We start from the raw sequence: 6,897 nt of genomic DNA, 5'->3' as shown, positions 1-6,897 counted from the left end.
AAGCAGAGGTATTCCAGGAATTCTGCCAGTTGTACGGCTGCAAGAAAATCCGGACCACGCCTTACCACGCCCAAACCAATGGCATTTGTGAAAAGATGAACCACTTGGTCCTGGGCCTCCTCAAGACGTTACCACTGGAAGAGCGGAACCTGTGGCTGGAGAAGCTACCTGACCTGGTCGATATGTACAACAACATCCCTTCCAGCTCTACGAAATGCACTCCAGCATACCTGATGAGAGCTCGTCCCGGCCGGCTACCAGTGGATCTGGAAATGGGCTTGGAAGCTTCAGAAGCACTCCTGTCGACAGCTGAATGGGACACTCGGCGGAGGACACAGTACCGACAGGTCCAGGAGTATGTTGAAAAGAACTTGTGCCGGAGTCGGGGACAACAGGAGCAGTGCTTCAACAAGAAGGCGCCTGCCGGTTCCTTCCGACCTGGGGATGTAGTGCTGAAGCGGAAAAGAAGGGCCCACAAGCTGGATGATCAATGGGAAAAAACCCCGTATGTAGTCCAGCCCACAGGATGGGAGAATGGGAAGGCCTACCAGATCAGCCGTGACCAGGGGGGGACTTTGGCCACGGTTTCCCGAGACCACCTGAAGAAGTGCCCACCAGCATTGAGAGTAGCGGATGAGGCTCCAGTTCCCAGTCCAGTGGAGAAGGAAAAAGAGGTAATCCACACCATGATGGGTGATTTTCCAGCAGACTGGCCTACACAGAACGGTGCGGTGATCCTTCCAGTGATACTGTTCCCACAACCCGTGGATGAAGAAATGATGGAAACGGTTAACCGCGAGCCAGTGCCCAGGGATGTACCTGTACCCAGCTCCCCTACGCCTCCGCCTGCCCCACATGATAGCAGGGAGGAGGAACTGACTGTTCCCTCTGCCCCACTGCCTGTCACCACTGACACCGGACCCCGAAGGTCCACTCGCCCCAACCTAGGTAGACCCCCACTTAGGTACAGGGAAACTACTCTTTAAAAGGGGGGGGGCTTTATGTGTTGAGTGTACCAGTTTGAAAGTTTTAAATGATAAGTAAAGATGATCAACCAAAGAAGTTTACCTGATTGAACCGTGATTAAACCGGCCGTTGCCGGCAACTGTTGTCCCCGTAGGGACTGTGCAACCATTGCGTAAGGAACTGCTTACGGACAAGCCCGAGAACTTGCAGGGCAACCACAAACTTAGTGCAATGTAAATAAAAATGTTTGTTGGCTTGACACCGTTACCGCCTCCGGAGAGGCTGATTTGGGAGGATGGGCCTGGAGGAAAGGGATGGCCTAGGCCCGCCACTACCGTAACCGGTGGCGATCCTCCGGGGGTTCAGGGGTCCCCTTGGACGTGGGCCCCCTGAAAGAGACAGAACCCGCTCGGGCAACTTGGTGCTGGACTGGGGTCAAGGGGTGCTGCCCGCTTCTTAGGGGCAGCATCAGGGCCAGGTTGTTTGGGTGGGAGAAGAGCGGAAGCTGTACCGTTGTAAAATGTTTATGATGCTTTTACATGTTTTACCGTTTTATTCTTTTTCAGTTGTGAAAATAAAACCGGTGATGGACGGGCAGCCCGCGGACGGTCTGCATTTTACTATAGGGGAATGTGGCGCCCTGGACAAGCCAGGTCGTCACAGGTACTACACCAACACACTCTACACTCCGGCTAGGCACACCGAAGCTAAACACAAATCCTAGTTGCCTTCCTCCAGGGGCTGATGTCCACACCAGGGGGTGGGCCAGGCGGTTGATCCCACCCACCGAGGAGTTCACAGTCCTGGAGGCGGGAAAAGGAGTCAGATTAGAGATCAGTTTTGGAGTTAGAGAAGTGAAGAGGAGAGGAGACTGACCGTGTCCGGGTGTGTGGCCCGGGCACTCAGCAAGGTTGGCAGACGGTGGTGACCTTCTGCAGGAGAGGCTGATTGGAGTGAACTGTACGGACCGGGGATGGGCGGTGGCCCGCCGGTACCAGATCGGGGAGTGAAGAGAAGCCAGCACCATCCGGCAGGGCCTACGGACCCCGACCAGGCTAGGAGTCGCCGTAAAACCGGTCAAATCCGTTAGCGACAGGAACCTCCAGGGTTTCCCAGCAGTCAAGACCCGATTGAAGGCAACAGCTCACACCGTAGAGGGAAGCACAGTCACCGCCAAGGCTACAGTTCCCAGGGCCAGAGCCTGCGGGCAAAAGGGGCTCCCTCAGCATCCATCCAAGCTGGGGAGCGGGTTACCGGTGGGAAGCCCGCTAGATTTTGGGGGAATAAAAGGGGTCCAACACCACATCCCCACAGGTGCACACCCACCCATCAAAGAGAGCTATAAGCCAATACCACCTTCACATTGCCAGTGTACCAAGGACATGTTGAGCAACATGAAGGCGGCTGGGGTTATCCGTGACAGTTGTAGCCTTTGGGCAGCTCTGTTGATCCTGTTAAAAAAGAAGGACGGCACCACTCCCCGTATTGAGGAATCGCTAGCTGCATTGAGAACTGCAAATTATTTTTCTACCCTTGATCTCACTAGTCACTATTGGCAAGTGTCCGTTGCTGAGGCAGACCGGGAGAAGACCGCCTTCGCCACCCCTATGGGTCTCTGCGAGTTCAAAAGCATGCCCTTCGAGCTGTGCAATGCGCCAGGAACCTTCCAGAGGCTGATGGAATGCTGCTTGGGACAAGATTTTAGGGTGTATAAAAAGGGAGATTAGATCCCGTGATCCCAACGTATTGTTACACCTCTATAAATCACTTGTAAGGCTACATCTGGAATATGGGAACCAGTTTTGGGCTCCACATTTTAAAAAGGACATTCAGAAGTTAGAGTCAGTTCAAAGGTGGGCAACTAGACTACTACAAGGAATGGAAGGCCTCCCATATGATGACAAGTTGAAAAAGTTATTAAGTGATTATTGGCTGCAATGGGGCTTTCTGGCTGGTGCCAGCCTCTCTTCTTAGCACACAGGAACCACAATCCCTACACCATGCTTCAATGGATTCTCTCATCCCAGCCCAGTAAAACTACATATTTTACACAGTCATAAGCAGCCAAAAGGGATCTATTCTATTCAATTGCAAATGATCTAGATAAGACTGAGAATAAGATACTGCACGGGACATAGCAGAGTTGGTCAAGTTGAGTGGAGATGAGTTTGCTATTTGGCACAGCTTTTTGCATCAATAAAGCAAGTAAAAGGTGTGAAAGATAAAAAAAAGGGTGAAAGTGTGAAAAGTGAATTGGCCAAATTGAGGTGCATATAAAGTTTTTGCTTTCTTTCAATTCACTAATGGGGCTCATTTGAATCAGGTGAATTGAGTTCTGCTTTTGGAAACTGGGTTAAGAAGGGGTGCACCGGTCCTGGAGGTACTGCAATACCAGGTCAATGCGTGGAGTGGACAGAGCAAGATTTTTTCCATCTCCTTGTTCTAAAAATCCATTTAATATATGGTCCCCAGAGAGGGGACGTATCAGATATTAAACTGATAAGAACAGATTTAATTTTTTTTTTTTTCTGTTTATCAGTAGGACTTCAAAATAACAAAGGTGATCGCCTCCCGTTGCCTGGGAACCGTCCAGGCACAAGAGGGCTATGTGTCACCAGAAGGCGCACACACTTCCTCAAGGCCGGCAGACGTGCAATCCCAGGCATCTTCCAGTACCGACCAAGGTAGCGTCCTCCGAAACTACACTTGATCTTAGCCAAAAGGCCGAGAAGCTATAACCCGAATTGGTTACGGCCTTGAGTGGCACCCTGGCCTATACCGGACACATCTTAGGGAGAGGGAGACAAACCCACGCCTACAGAAGACATTTTGTCACCCAAGCCAACCCTTGAAAAGGCTGTTTTGCAGAGCAAAAACAAGAAGAATGGTGCTTTTTGCAGCCGCCGCCCACTGCAATGAATCTGAATAACTCCTCCTTTTGGACACAAGCACCTCCCCTCCCCCTTGCAGTCTTTCCAATTCATGATACAAAAAGACGGACGGACAGGACAGGACAGGACAGGCTGCCTGACTTTCCGTCACTGCCACCCTTTGCCATCCTTGCCCGTAGAAAGCCCTTTCATCATCCCCAAACCCTAATCTTTTCCCTTCCCTTCCCAGATGCGTCTCACTCTCTTTCATTAGGAAGTGAGCGCAGCCTTTTCTCCGTTCTGCACATGCGCGACGTTAAACACAAATGCGCAGGCGTGCGTTCCATTACCCTCACTGCATTCCACTCCCATACAGGAAGTGGGCGCAGCTATTACTACGGTCGCACATAAAAGAACCCACGGCCACCACTGCACATATCTGACTCCACCACAGGACACCCACTTCTACACCAACGCAGGTAAGACAGGATCGGCACCTCTATGCTCCCGTTACAATCAGGCTCAGTCACCATGTGATAACGCTCTCAACTCTTTAGTTGCAGGCTCCCCTTGCTTCACCTCCACTGGCTGTGCTGCCATTTCCTCTCCCACCTGGAAGGTATACTTTATTCCACTATTTTCCTGTTTCTCTCTTCCCCCTTTTCCCATAACCTACTTTTATCTGCATTTGTGGGGTATCTATATGCTATTTACATCATAGTTTTATTCATTAATATGGAAGGGAAGAGTGCCCATGAGAGTGTTGAACTGCGGAGAGCAAGAGATTAAGCTGCTCCGATTTGCCACCATTGATAAGCTGTTCTCAGTAGATACACATGCTATCCAAACAGCAGCATCCACCATTGCTTCAGCCCACCCATTCAGTGACAGCTCACCAAGTCAGCCAGAGGAGTGGTGTAAGGAATTACACGTAGGCACTGACTCCACACCTTCACATCACAAGAAGGGGGTCTACAGGCTAGTGCAAGAATACGAGCAAGTCTTCAGCAAACATCCGCTAGACTTTTGAAGAATAAAAGGGGTCAAACACTACATCCCCACAAGTGCACACCCACCCATCAAAGAGAGATATAAGCCAAAACTACCTGCACATTACCAGTGTACCAAGGACATGTTGAGCAACATGAAGGAGGCTGGGGTTATCCGTGACAGTTGTAGCCTCTGGGCAGCTCCGTTGGTCCTGTTAAAGAAGAAGGACAGCACCACTCCCCTGTATTGAGGAATAGCTAGCTGCATTGAGAACTGCAAATTATTTTTCTACCCTTGATCTCACTAGTCGCTATTGGCAAGTGTCCGTTGCTGAGGCAGACCGGGAGAAGACCGCCTTTGCCACCCCGATGGGTCTCTGCGAGTTCAAAAGCATGCCCTTCGAGCTGTGCAATTTGCCAGGAACCTTCCAGAGGCTGATGGAATGCTGCTTGGGACACCGAAACTTTGAAACGGTACTGCTATACCTTTATGATGTTATTGTTTATTCTAAAGCAAACAAGATTTTAGGGTGTATAAAAAGGGAGATTAGATCCGGTGAGCCCAACGTATTGTTACCCCTCTATAAATCACTTGTAAGGCCACATCTGGAATATGGGGTAAAGTCCTGAGCAGGTTGATAACCATTGGTTTGAGCATGGTAGGGTGTAGTGCGCATCTTCCTGCATCGGTAAAAGCTGCAGAAGTCCTTGAAGATTTCCGCTTCAAAGGCTGTGCCTTGATCTGTGAGGACTCTCTCTGAGTAGCCATGAGGTCTGCATAAGTGTGCTTGGAAGACCTTCGCTGCAGTATGGGCCATTAGATCTTTGACTTGTACCACAACCATAAATCTCGAGTAGTTGTCTACCATCGTAAGTGCATACGTGAGCTCGCCTCGATATTCTGCAACAAAACTCCCTTTTTCGATTTCAGTTTCAGCAAACACTCCTCTTCCTGTAGAAAATATTTATCATTACCTAAGACAGTCATTCTAATGCATGACAATATTAAGGCAATTTAGTTAAAACTTGTTTTAACTCACCTTTAAGGGGATTGATGTATTTCATGGTCAATCCAGGTTTGTCAGTGATGGCACTGACATAATGTATGGCGTCTTTTTCGGGCGTTATCCTTTGCCTTTTCATTGTGAAAATCCAGTTGCCTATATCAAAGCAAATTCTACTACTTGTAAAGTATGCAGAAAATGAAATGTAGAACATATAACATCAACTGCTTAGGAACGCATCATAGGTTAGTACTTAAAAGGATATTGTCATGTTCTAGTCATAATGCAAGCTGGACATTTTTCATGTTACCCTGTAATCGCCGGCCTGTTCTAATGCTCACAAGCCAAGATATAGGCTCAGCTGCTAAGGCTTCCCTCTGCCTTCTGAATGAAACTTGAATATGTCTGGGTCACTGTGTATATAGCAGGTGCTCAGAAAAAATAACAGTCAATTCAATAGAAATAGCTCTGGCACACTATAGTGATCAATAACGTAAGAAAAGAACTCTTGGAATGCTGAAAATTCTTTATTTGTGCAAAAGGATAATTCATCCAACGTTTCGACCTTGTTTTTAGGTCTTTATCAAGGATAAAGTTATCTAAGATCATAAAGGGTTACAAAACCATATAAACACGTAATTAGTACATAGTACAACATAACAGTACAATATATTGCTACTTGAGAGTACAATGGGTCAAATGACCATGATGCACATACAAAAAATTTTTCCAAAGCCATAGTGAAAACATTTGTACTGAGGAAAGAAAATTTCCACATGACCTATCTGGAGAAACATTCTGGATCAAACAACCAAAAATAGTCAAGCAGGTAAATACACACCTATATGGATAACAGGATGATATGTGTTCAATTGTATAGCGTCATTGCCATTAAGGTACAAATGGAAAACTTGCAATCCTATATAGTGAAGGAAATGAACACATATCATATCAAAGAACACAGGAACATGGGTGTGAGAAAAACCTCAATGTTTATACTTTGTTCTTTATAATGGTGTGAACATGTATATGTCTCAGTACCTTATGCACTTGAGAATTCTAGTGAGT

The 6,897-nt window shown here is 47.8% G+C and overlaps 1 pseudogene; it reads right to left on the bottom strand.

Annotated features, from left to right (window-relative positions):
• Positions 1–3,324: 3,324 nt before the first annotated feature.
• Positions 3,325–3,531, bottom strand: LOC142288265 (U2 spliceosomal RNA; annotated as a pseudogene).
• Positions 3,532–6,897: the final 3,366 nt, after the last annotated feature.

The sequence above is a fragment of the Anomaloglossus baeobatrachus genome, unplaced genomic scaffold (genome assembly GCF_048569485.1).
Source record: "Anomaloglossus baeobatrachus isolate aAnoBae1 unplaced genomic scaffold, aAnoBae1.hap1 Scaffold_81, whole genome shotgun sequence".
In the NCBI taxonomy this organism is placed as follows: Eukaryota; Metazoa; Chordata; class Amphibia; order Anura; family Aromobatidae; genus Anomaloglossus; species Anomaloglossus baeobatrachus.
Note: the sequence above shows the minus strand (reverse complement) of the source record. Positions and strands in the feature narration are given on the sequence as shown.